This window comes from Falco naumanni, chromosome 12, assembly GCF_017639655.2.
Source record: "Falco naumanni isolate bFalNau1 chromosome 12, bFalNau1.pat, whole genome shotgun sequence".
Classification (NCBI taxonomy): domain Eukaryota; kingdom Metazoa; phylum Chordata; class Aves; order Falconiformes; family Falconidae; genus Falco; species Falco naumanni.
Window position 1 is genome coordinate 20,617,495 of NC_054065.1, and position 13,780 is coordinate 20,631,274.

A 13,780-nucleotide genomic window follows, 5' to 3' on the forward strand; every position below is an offset into this window, starting at 1 on the left:
CTTATCTTAAACCTAAGATGAGAATGTAACTCAAGTACTGCTGAAGTCTCAAACTTTGGTTCCAACACCTTAAAAATAAAACTGTATCACTGCGGAGTTAAGGAACTCAACAAAACTGAAGAATTTAAAAAGCAAGGAGTTTGCATTGGTGTGACTTGTTAATTGAGAATTTCTGAAGAGCAAACACTATGCAGACTTCACAAAACATAGCAAACTCCAGCTTTTAAGTCCTTATGTTAACTTCTTCAGGAAAGTTTTATGAATGCTACCTAAATTTAGGAGGGGTTTTGATTGAAGTGTTTATTTACTGGTTGCGTTTGTAGTGTACACAACAGATGTCATTGTGGTATAGATTATACACAAGCAGAGTTTTAGCAAAAAATCTACAGTAAATACATATGCAGGTACATGTATATCGTCTTTAAGAATTTTACTTGGCTGCTGAGCAAAGTAACTTACAATTACGGCAAAAAATACTTTTGTTTGTGTAGGTTTCAGACAGGTGCTGGCAAATTACTTAATATAGCCTGTAGTCTGATAAACAATATGACTGTTCCAGGTGCAAACCCTAAGGACACATCGATTTCCTAACTCCGGTATAGTACCTAGTGCTCAACTTAGAGGAAGGATGAGGAGTGGTATAGTGCTTTAAAGGGTTTAGTTTCTGTTTCTTAGTTGACAATGATTCAAAAACATGAACAAGATAATTCTTACAAAGTTTTAACAAGCTCGGGGATTGTCTCTTTTTGGTTTACATTTTGATGCTAAGGAAAGATTACATTATTCAGGGATGGAGTAAACTTAAAATATCTCACCTCAATTTTCAAATCAGCTAAACATTCAGTGCTTTATTGCATGTACAGGTGGTAAATAAACAAAGACAACTGTGATACCACAGGGCAGGAATTTTACATCAGTTTGACAGTTTCAGGAATCCAAATTCTTGTCTGCAGCACGACCCTTTCCAATTCCCACTGATGCGGGAGGTGGCTGGACCGATGCTGGGGGAGGGAAAGCCTGAGCTGTGCTGCTTGGGGCAGCAGGTGAGCAGTGAGCTACTGCCTCTGCTACAGTATATCAGTTTGGCATTAGTGGTTACTACCTGTAGGTAGTAGTCATACTACGCTGACAGGACCCTAGCTGAGGACCTGGACATACATGTGGAGTCTCCTCCTTACTAAAAGGAAGCTATGGAAAATATGAACCACAGAAAGAGGTCACCTTGAAATACACAGTGGAGGCTACGCACATTCCAGAGATTTTTACCCAGCCCTTGAAGGAAACAGGCTATTTTTCCCCCATTGTTTCATTTCTCTGGCACATTTTTCTTGGACTGGGGGTTTTTGAACAGTAATTCTTGTAAGAATACCTTTGTTTATCTTGTTTTGGTTTGTTGGGTTTGGTTTTGTTTTAATTGACATAGTTTGGCAACCTTCAGCCTGGGAATTGTTTATCACTTTTTGGTGGCTTGAATGTAAATTATATTGAAGCATTTTTCCACCAAGGAAACATAAAAATGATTAACAACTGAAAATGAAATTACTGAGATTCTTGTACGCAAAGCTGGGAGTCTGAAGCTACGAGCCACTTCATCTTACCTGTTAGAAAGAGCAACGTGCTTCCCGCAGCACTCATCTCCCGTTACTCAAAATGGTGTCTGGTTTCCAGGACCAAAGTGGAAACATCTGAAAGAAATCTTCTCCCTCCTGCAGTTTTTCTGGTGCACCTCTTCAGAGTGAGCAGCAAGAGTCTAGATGTGTGACAAGGAGCAGCCAGAGAGCCTGAGCCCCAACCCCACCAGCCTAGTCCTGCCTCTCCCCTGCTCCCACCTGCAGGCCTGGGAAGGGGGAACGAGGTGATGCGATTTGTGACCAGCTGTGCCCCACAGCTGCTGCTGGTGTGATCAGTGTGGGATCACTCCCGGATCTCGTTTGAGATGTTGATCCTTCGCAGCCAAGGTGGGGTTCTTTATGGTGCCTTGTTTTGAAGAACAACAGCTTTGTTGGCTTACCATAAGGCATGGGATATTGTTAATTTTCTTAAGTGAGGCTCGAGTTTTAAGAAGTTCCCAGAGGTCACTGATGTAAGGGAAAAAATTTGATGCATGACCTTTAAGAAGATTAAATTACTCTTTCCTGATTTATAGAGGGTACTTCTCTTACCTCCAGCACAGAGTCTCTGGAGTTTTTCTCTCTGAGCTGGGATTTTGCCTCCCCACAGAAGCAACTTAAGGTTCAGTCCCTCTAAATTACCCAAGGGCATGAATCAGCACCTGTAATGCTGAATAGGCTGGAAGGCACTAGGAGTCTTGCCAGGGCCTTGAGGAGAACGAGAGAGCTTCCGTTAGAGCTCTTAATTACATCTTTAACTAAAATATGGCATAGGGTTTTTTTAAACGGGGATGAGTTTGTTGGCTATTGTGTCTGTCCTCGTTAATTTTGATAAAGTCACCTAGCTACTTGTGTATAATAAATGTTAGATGCCAGCCTTCTTGATGCTGCTGTATATCTGCTTCACTGAGGTTTTGTGAATTGTTCCTAGAGGTCTGAGTTTAAGGCATACCTGAGCGTCTCCTGGTCTTCCTCCATCGTCGTGTAAAGTAAGAACAGAAATTGTCTTCCAACACAAAAATATCAAAGTTTGCCAAAAGGTTTCAAGTGGCTAAACTCTGGTTATGTGAGTTCTTTCGTAGTACGGTGGATGGTAGTCTTTATTTCTATAATGCTACTACTTCATTGCTGGCTAACATAAAAACTCGTAAAGAGGCAGGGTTGACTTTTGCAGCTATATATAGCTGATCTTTACTTCTGCATGTTTAATTTTTCAGTTTATTGCAAATCAATTTTGATCACAGTTTGCAAAGTTGTTCCCAAATGTTCAGAAATGTCTTAGTTTAATAGGATAAATACAATTTACGAACAGTCAGAATAAAAAGCATATTTTTTAGAGATTTGTGAGGGCCTCCACATATTGAGAGGCTCAATAGAGATGGTTTGATTTTGAGGAAGTGCTGAGCATTCACTTCATGAAGAATCAAGTTTACACATTGCTGCTTTGTTTTGGTTATCTCAAAATTGCAATTCCAAGCCATTAATGAAACTTCAGCAAGAACTGCATAATTTCCTGGGATCCTCATTAAATGTGTATTTTCATTCAAGTGTAGAACCTACAAAACCCTGTTAGCTTAAGCCAAATTTCATGTTATTGTGTTAATGTATGTAGAAAATGGCAGACTCCAAGAAATGTGACTATCGAGTAGGAGAAAAATAGCAGAGCTTTAGTGCTAATTCATTCACCAGCCCTGGTGGGGAATGAGCAGATTCAGTGTGATTCCTAAGCATTTGAAAATTGGCAGAATTTGAGCAGAGATAGTTGAAACCCTGTGTGTGCAATATTATTTTTTCTTTTCTCATGAGGGGAAAAGCTTAGCATCTTAACTGGAGAGCGGGTTAAAAATTTTATTCTGAAACTTTGTTTGTATCGAGCTTATATTGAATGAGGAAATCTGAAAAACATTTAAGAAAGCTGAAAAAATAGAATATTATCTTCCTTCATCTCTCCCTGATGGATAAGTGGTCTGGTTTGTCGTACTAAAGAGCACACTCAGTTGTTTTCTCAAATTAGTGAGCTCCTCATGAAGTTCATACCTTGGTCCAAGCCCTATAAAAGCCTAATGTCTTACATAAGTGCTAAGTTAAGGATTTAGCTGAGGCATAAATTGGTGCATTGGCTTAGTATCAGCCATTTACATTAGGGTGCAGTTTATTGTCTGCCTCAGGAAAAAATGTGCTTCAGCTTGTACTTGAGAGAGCTATGATGAGCTCTGGAGCAATTCCTTTTCTCTTCCCCTTACTTAAAAAAACTGGGAAAAGGTAAAGCTAGCAGGTTAGCAGTGTTAACTAGCGATGCTGCCTAGTAAGTGTTAAAACTGCTGCAAGATGAGCTGATTTTTAGACTGACAAGCTTATGGAGATCCCCCTTGGGGACAGAATAAATTAGCGATACATGTGGAATTTATATTTTTTTTCCCCTGATTGTTAAAACATCTCCTCTAGCTTGGTGTTTTATACAGTTCATTATCCACAATAAGAAGCTGGTCCACACAATCGCCTGTGTGCATGTGTTTGTAAATAAATATGCTCATACAGAGCCTTCTTCATCAGTGCTGCTCACCCCTCTGTGCGATTCTGTTTAAGCTATTACTCCACTTGAACCATTTGTCGGGGGAAGGAAGTGCCTGCAGAGAAGTGATACATTACTGTACAGTTTCTGAAGTGTTGATTTTAAAACAGGCTGGCAGTCTGCAGCCAACCCCACAATAAAACCGAACAGACGTGGTTTAGGTTTTGGTTTTCTTTTGTCCTGTTGTTATGCCCAGATTAAGGAATCTTTTATTGTCTTTCAGCTATGCCATACTCAGTGATAAATTTCTCCCTTATGTTTGGCCTTTTCCCCTCTGGGAGTTTGGGATTCTTTTCCATTTCCATTTCTACATTTTTAAGCTGTGACATCCATCCTATTGCCTGGTTATTAGCTAGCAGGGCAGGTGTGCGATGTTTTCTTTTAGGAATGATAGTGTTAGCACCCAAATTCAGTGAGCAGCACAGTGATCATCCTCCCTTTTACAGACTGCGAACACCAACAAGGATGTTTATGTAAGACCATAGGCTGGAAAATGAAGACCAAAACCAGGTCAGCATAGGCTAAACTGAAATAAAGTGGAAAGAAACTCTATTCCCATTAAAAAAACTATTAGTCCTGCAATAGTATCTATATATAGATAACTTGGATTAAGGGCAAGGCTGCTCTCTGTATACCCACAGCACACAACTGAACTTCCATATCTGTACTATCAGACATTTACTTTACTGCTCCATTAGAAAATGTAGATCTAGCAAAGAGGCTGCCAGGCTTTTGGACACCCTTATACCATCACTGCATTTGCGAGTCATACAGAAATGGTGTATCACTTGCAAAGCCTAGTGAGATACCTGACTGCATCTTTGTGACTTAATAATATCAGGACCATCACTATCAATCAAGAAAATAAAAATTCTGATCTTGATTTCTTAATGGTCATGAAAACATGTCTCAGCTAAATATCTCCTGCTTTAAGAAGGCCTTCAAAGTCATTTATGCAGCTAGTGTAACAGGAGCAGTGATAACTGACCTTTCTTTGGACCAAATTTGTAAAGACTCAAAGACAAACCTTCAAACCTGTCCAGCGCCATGATTCCTGGATGTGCATCCCTAACCGATGTAACCAGGGGAGTTAGATTTTCTGTAGTCAAAGGCAGTAGATTATTAACTTCTTCAGAATAAGGCTGTCTTGGGCATGCAGTGCGTAGCTGGGGTGGCTGAACTCATTTTCAAATAGATTTATCTGTACCTGAAGAACTAGTTAATAAAGGACATTTGTTTCAATTTCCTTTACCTACCCTACATTTACTAATTATAGTTCCTAAATAATGACATCAGGAGTTGAACTTTGGCTTCTCAAGCACCAGACCCATGCTGTGCTGTAGACACATTTACATTCCATTTATGCAAGTCTTCCAATTAAAATTTACTCATAGAAAGTATATAATACACCAGAATGAATACATTATTCCCCCTATTAATCTTCTTGCTTTGCTTTTCAGCAGAAGTGATCATCCTTTCCCTTTCCCCCAAATGGGAATTCATGTCAAAAAAGCTCCCTTAAAATAGGCAGCAGAAGTAAAGGAAAATTTCTCAGGTCAAATAAGTAAATTATAGTTCTTAAATAAAGGATTGGGACAATTAAAGCTTTCCCTTTCATTTTGCTTATAGGACTGCCTTTAAAAACTGAAAACACATGGTCCTACACAATACCAATTCCTCCTCATGTCAAGTGAAAAACGTCACAGGACTGAGCCGCCTCTGCCACAGGATGACCCCCATCTCAGAGAAAGCAAGCCATTCAATAATAGCACCGCAAACGACTTCAGGGTTTCCTTTTAAAGATAATGAGCAAAATTTACCAGACGCTTTCCAAAAAGAGACACCTAAAAAATTATTTCCAAAAGCTTTCTGGCATACACTCTTCTCACTAAGCGTGGGAGCAATTTTCATGCAGCATCCGTGAAGTTTCTTGTAATACACGCCACAACTTTGGCAGCTCCTGAGGGGTGCCCTTTAGTGCATCCCTGCTGCCCTTCTGCTCCCGGAGGATTAGCAGAGCAGCTTCTGCAGAGCGTTTCAGGTGTGCAGCTAGCATTAGCCTTCCACAGGTTGGTTTTCTTGCAGGTGCAGATCTGAGTCTGGCATCTTCAGTAACAGCAGCTGCTGTGGGTGACTTTGCAAATGAAAGAGCTGCGCGTGCTGTTTTCTGCAACCACGGAGTGAATGAATCAGCGTGAATAACACGTCGCCCCACATGGCCCATGAAATTTTGCTAAATTGTAGGTAGGGTTAATGCAGTAAGTAGAGAGAAAAATCATGGTATAGTTTTTGGAATTTTCCATGCTTCCACAGGAAAACAGCAGATGGCAGCAAGAGAGACAGCGTGCATCCTCATCTGGGGTTTGCCTTCCTTGCTTTGGTGGGTAGCCTCTGAATCGCTTATTGGCTGACATCTCTTCTACTTGGTGATGAAAATATAAGTTGAAAATTCCCTTTTCTTTTACGCATGTGATCTCAGTATCTGTGATCTTCATCCTGGAAAGGTATTTCTTGGCTCAAGTCTCTGGCCTGGCACTGAAGTAACCTTTGTCCTTTTATGTGGTTTATTAATGCTTGAGAAATCATGCTGAAGGCAAAGGGAGTGCCCAGAGCAATTCTATCTTTTTATTTTGTTGTAAATATAATATTGGTGAATAGGCAAAATCCTTCCCTTCATGTGTCAGGGCTGCAAGTCCTAGGGTTTACTGCTGGATGCAGTGAACGTTTTAGACTGGAAACAACGTATGAGAAAATTGCTGCCTGAGCATCATGTGATAAATAAATGGAGTCATAGGCAAAGGCAATGCTTTTCAAAAGGGAAATAAAAATATTGTTCAAAAGCTAATATTACCGAAATTGAGAGACAGGCATTAAAGACAAAAGTTTCATTTAATATCCAGCTACTCAAGAGTTCACCCTTTAAACAGCAGCCAGCAGAGGTAAGATTTCCACAGGTAGTTTGGGGCATCGATATTAGGTTCTGCAGCTCCATCTCTGCAGAGGTGTAATATGTTTTAGGGAAATAAAGTTTGAACTGTGTAAAGGGCAAGTTTCCTTTACAGCTTGATAGCTGAGGAAAGCAAGTGCATTGGGACAGTACAGAATCAAATTCATCAAAAATGTCTCAAGTTAACCATTCCTGTGACATTATGAATAGCATCTTTTTTATTTTTTTTAGGGTTTTTTTAGCAAGCTCCCAATTCCATTGTTTTGACAGACATTCTTATGTGATGGTTTTTCTTTCTCTTCCTGCACATTATACCCCGACTATGCAGATATCTCAAGCTCTGTAGATTCCTTTACCACATTTCAGATCAGGCAACCCAGTCTTCTTCAGAGCCACATATTTCTAAATTTTTTTTTCTTTACTCTGCTAATTCTTTCACCATGTTCTTTTCTACTGTGGAACATAAGAGATTTTTTGGCTCAGATGGCCCTGCCAGGTTGACTGCATGTTCCAGTCCCAGTCCACAACTGACAGTGATTTTCTGAAGGGTCTTTGTTTCAGATTTAAAAAAGACAATTTCTTATGATCTCCAAGTGACTTCAAAGTTACAGTGATCTTCCTATGTAAGCCTTTTAAAGGTTTCCTCTCTCTTTCTGTCTCTGCATGTTTTAGTTGAAGTATGCATGATAATGAATTTCGTTTTCTTTCTGAATAAAAGATGCACCAGACAGACTATATTGGCTATACATACTACTTTTCTCTGCCAAATCAAAGGATTTAGAGATGGGTCCAGCATTTCTTCATAAGGAAAACCATTGTGAGCTGGTTTATATTTTGCTGTTCCAGCTGTTACAATTTATGGAGATCAAAATGTGATTTAAATGTTCTTTCTACAAAGACTATCAAACCAGATTCTTGCTGGGAGAGGACAGGTGGCAGCATAGGAAAGGGAGATTATTTCTCTTATTTTTCTTATTTCAGTATGATTGCTACTATATTTTGTGTTTCAGGCAATGTTCTGAAGCCCAGGAGCATCTGCACTGAATATTTTTTGTCCTGTCCCTCCCTAACTATGTCAGCATCCTGCCAGGCTGGGAGTGCCAGAGGGGTTATCTGTACTGACCATACACCTGGATAACACCATTTCCACCCATTTTGCCATGGCACACCACACCAGTAGAGTGGATGAAAGGATGAAAGTCTGCCCAAAACTTTTACCAACATGGAAGAAGGGGGTGAGCAACTAGTCCTCTGGTTTATGAGGAGACTGTAAAGATAACAGCTATGTGGGAATGGCAAAAAGCACCATCAGGCACTAGTAGACCTTAGTCAGTAGTCTAAATGAAAATATCACTACTTAGACTATAAGGGTTTCAGGTAAATGAAACAGTAACATTTTGGTTGTGATGACAGACGTCTGGAAGGGCTTTTAAATTATTCTAGCTGGTTTGACATCAGTAGAAAAGAGTGACTGATCTTGAGGACTGCAAAAAATGTAGATTAAAGCTAATAAACACAAATAAAATTGCAAGAAAAATACAAGTCTGCAGCACCCGGGGGGGGGGGGGGGGGGGGGGGGAGGGGAACAGGAGGAGAACTTATTACTTATGCCTGATAATGGGAAGAACGGAGCAGCCTTGCTTTAACAGACCTGGAGTCAAGCAGTGAATTTTTCTGTGCCTTATGGGTTTAGGTTCGTAGAAGGAGTACTGCTGAAAACATTTTAATTCAGGCAGCAAGTGAAGAGCTGCATTTGAATCATCTTCGCATGTAGCCAAAAAAAAATTACTTGAGGGCATTCTGCATGCTACTGTCTTTCCCCATGGTCCAGAGAGGATTTGGTGAGCAGGTATGAGTTTCCCACTCGGCTCACCTGCCCATTGCATGGACAATTGCACCCAGCAAAATCAAAACACTGCCCTGCCCCAGCAGCAGTGCTTAATGCACATTCCTACTCAGCTAGCTCTCATTTAAAGAAATGTAGGATCATGAGAATCCTGACATAAGAACATGCATCTCACAAATGGAGGAAAACTACATGATGCATAAAGGGACGTTCACAAAAAAATGGCATTTGTCATGTGAACTCATCTCCTTTTAATATAACAACCTTGGGTTTATTTTAAATACAGACTGTATTGGTAAATGTTTTGCTGAAACCACATTATAGCTGGAATGTAAGAGTATGGAATAAGCACAGTTTGAATGCAATGTGAACATACATTGTGAATAAAAGGCTTTTGGTGTACTTAGAATTGGCTGCGGTTTATTTTTTTCTCAGCATTCTTCCTGCTGTCTATACTGATTATTTACACAAATTTGGTCTGGATTTCATCTGAAAAAGCAAGGAGGGTCATATATGCCTTTTAAGATAAAATTCATCTTTCCTTTTTAGTATTCCTACTGCTTGCTGTATGATTGCAAGTACAGTTTATCCTCTAAGTTCATTTCAGCAGAAGAATTTGAATCACCACTGGAATGCATGTGGCAGGCAGAGAAACTTTACCAGCAACGAAGCCCCTCATCAAAAAGAGCGCCTAGTCGTTTTAAGACGGCATTATGGCTTGAATTGATTTTGTGGTGACTTTTGTTTAGTTTCTTGCCATTATTCCAGAAAATACAAAGATCAAAGAAAAAAAGTTGTATTGATTGACTCAGGTCTGGTCAAAAACTAGATTTGTGTCTTCTAATGTAACTAACATTTTACAGATGGCTTGGTTCATGCTAAAGCTAGGGATGCATGTAGATTGAATTATCAGAGGATTAGAACCAGCTGCATTTAGTCTGAAAGTATTTTTGTGCATATTCTGTCCAGCAAAATGCACGGAGCAGACTCTAACTGTATGAATTCTAGCAAATGCCTAAAAAAAAGCCCCACGGAAGCTAATTGAAGGTCTGCCCCTATTAGTGCGGCTTGCCTTTTCTTCAACGAAGCCACATTGTACATGGTTGGACTCGTGAGTTCAGGTCCTTAAATCTCTTCTTTGACTGTGAATTGATGGTAAAAAGGATCAGATCTGAAGAATTTACTTGAACAGAACTAGAATCCAGCCCAGTATCAGTAGGAGACCCACAAGACACTGGGAGTGACTTTCCAGTTTCCTGCCGTACATTTTGTGCACCTTCATAAAGGGATTTGGAACAACCTGATTCTAATTTTGTAATGTTTTACACTGACTCTGCAGATCTCTGAATGACTACACCAGACGCAAAATGATGAAAAACTGGTACCTGTGAATAGTGGATTCATCTGCTAGCAAAATTATACTTAATTATTTACTTCTTCAGATTCCTAATATCAAAATCTTTTCATAATGTCGCAGGACACACAGCAATATTAAACACAGTATTAAAACAGACTGTCAAGATTTTCACTATTAAACTAGATTTACTCTGATTTATTAAATTTATTTCAAGCTCTTTGAAGACACTAATAAAAGAACACTTACATTCTGAAAGTACTCCAAAGATACTTTTACTTACCATTAAAATACCAGTATCCACACTCGCAGTAATGTTAATACCATTAGGTAGATAAAACATAACTAGTATTCCTAGCATTAGTACTATGTTTATATAGTAATATACTAGTAATATAGTTTATTCTATTCCAGGTTCTTAGGTTCATTACATACGAAGTATTATGTAAAACAAGGAAAAATTCTTGCTTGGTGTCCATGAAGTCTTCTGTTGCTGATGTCCACTTACACTGAAATTATTCTGGATGCTCATCTGTAAGGAAAATAATTTGCTGCAAAATTTGGAAATCTTTTGCTAAATTAATCTTTGCATATGTGTCTTAGATTTAAAATATGTTATTAATGATACTTAGTAAGACCAGTTAATTTTTTAAGGGGTGTTTCTTGCCAAATTTATTGCATGGGATAATCTCACCAGAAAAAAATTAGGCTTACTAGGAATAAGCACTTTGTATTTTTTATTAAGTTCAGGGGATATTTCTTTGCAGAACTTTTTTCCTGAAGCAGATTACTTATGGTAAAATCAGCATGCTTCTGCAATGCATGTTTTTCCCGTAAGCTTCAAGTCCCTTTACAGCATATGCTGATGCTTCTGAGAAATAAGATTTTGTCTTGAATACAGAGCCAAATCAATTATTGACTTCTCATACATAAGGTTTATGATGCAGGCCAGGCCTCTAAAGCCAAGCGCGATTTTGCATCGGGTATTATAGCTGTATGATTTTACTAAAAATGTAGCTTTAATGTTGTGCATGTGCATTTTTATATCAAAGGAGAATGCAAAGCAAAGTCTTAAGTCTGTCTTCATCTCATCTCAGATGCTGGGCTGAGGATTGCATCGGAGCTGTACATGTTCACCCAGCTGGGCATCTCTCGCTGCTTTTTTACTAATCACCTCTTTAATTCTCAGCAGTAGTCAGTACAGCCTGACTTGCTGCAGCAAACTCCAGTGAAAAGCATCGTTCAACCCCTAGGAGATTCTTTTCTGGAAGTCTTATCTTATTTTTTTTCTTTTGAATATTAGTTTAAAAGGAAAATGTAGCTCTTAAAATTTCTGGGCCATACCAAGGAAGGCTGGAAGGCATTCAGGCCCAGAGTTCAGTAACAGCCTCGTATTTGTACAAAGCACCATTTCAGTTTATGAAATCACCTTATGGAAGGCTTTGACAAATACATTTCTTCTCCTTTGGTCTCTTCAGTTTGCGTTCAGCTTAGGTTTTTGAGCTTTCTTAATGCTAGAGGATATGGAAATTGCTTTTAACTGATACCTGAAATTCTCTTGTAATCAGATTTCATGTTTTCAGGATTTCAGAAAAGACTTCTAATTTCATCATCAATCTTACTGTATTTATAGTTTATGACAAGAATAATGATATGATAGATACATAATAATGTATTGACTAGATGATATATAATCTATGGTATACATTGTATTTTAATACAATATATTGCAATAAAAATCTATAAGTTCTATAGTCTTTTCTGAAATGTTGATGTCTGTCTCAAAAAAAGCAGTGAGTAAATCATTAGACATCCACAGAGCTGCAGCAATTTTCAGAAGCAGAAAATACCATACGGTGTTTCTGTGCTGAAATAATCATAGCACAATTTTATTTTTTTAGAAATGCATCTATTAAGGGAATAGATCTGATCTTAGATTTGACTGCACAACACTTAGTGAGAGAAGGCATGGATCAGCTGGGGAGGCACCAACCTGGGCTGCAGAGAGCAAAGCTCTCAGCCTCTCCTGGGGCACTCTGGGCGCGCAGCTCTGCTTCTCTACATCCAGATCCGACGGAGGGATTCCCATCCCACATCGGATCGGGAGGGCCCTCTTGCTCTTCTCACTCAAATAGTCACGAGAGTACCATGTGAAAAATGGTCAGCAGCAAGCAAATACATCTTGACCCACCAGTGTGATACTAGGAGCAGATATTTCGAACTTTGTCTTCCAGCCTTTATAAAGCAAACTGATTTGGGGAAATAATCTTCCTGTTTCTTGGGGTTTTTTTATCCCCAGCTCCAAACCATTGACCGCTACTGACAGGTCACATAAGTAGGTCTACGCTAACAGCTAACGTAAATCAAAATATTGAAGAGAGGAAAACCACCCGTAACATTTTAGGTTAGTCTGCTAACTTAAGGATAAAGTAGGAATGAAGAAATTTAAGTAGAAAAATTAATGTAAATGTAAAAATTTAATGTAGAAATTTAAGTAAAGATGCACTAAAGAAAAAAAATCTAGGCCAGCTCTTCTTCCATTTACTTGCCAAGACTGGAAGACAGATTTCATATCGTTTTGCGTGCACTAGCCACTTGGGACACTGTCACCTAATCATATCCATGAACCTCACGAAACCTGGCTGACAAGAATCTCCATCCCAAAGGACTCACACCAGAAAATAATTGCGCAGAGAGGTGTCAGTGAACATGGGTTCGTTGTTTAAATGCAAACCACATTTCTACCACCTCAGTTTCAACTCTAGCCAACATCGTCAATGTAAATACCAGACAGTAATAGAAAGAGATAAGTCTGATGTCGATTACCTAGAGGTTTTGTTATAAAATAAGGCATGAGATTTAACAATTCAGAGTAGCCATGTTCAAGAAATTGCTTCACTGATTGTTTCATTAAAAGGGGAAAGGGAGTACAGAGGAGGCCACGTTGCATGATATGATGGCTTACATCATTAGATGTATTAATAACTGATATATAGTATATTATGTGGTGTGGTTGCAGATTTATGAAATGGATCCTAAAATTCACTGGAAACTGGTAATGCTCGATGCTTTGTACATCTGGATATCTACAGAGCTGTTGAATTACGCCTATGGGAACTTACCTCTAGGTATTCCTTTCTTATTATTATTTTTTGTTTTGTGGTTGTTTATTTTGGTAAATCTTGGTGCCTGTATCTGAAGTTTTCTGCATCACTTACAGATTATATCTCCCTGGTAGGTTTGTGTTTCTGAGGGCTGTTGTTCTGCCTGTGGATTCACTGATAAACTACATCTGTACGATGCCCTATGGCCTTAATTGGGTACACAGGCAACAGAGATAAATGTCAGACATAAGATGGTAAGGTAACAGTCAAAGAGAACAGGTAGAAAGCAGCAACCATCAGATGTATTAGTGGGGAGCAAAGTGGTGGTCAGAAGGAGGGGATGTGCT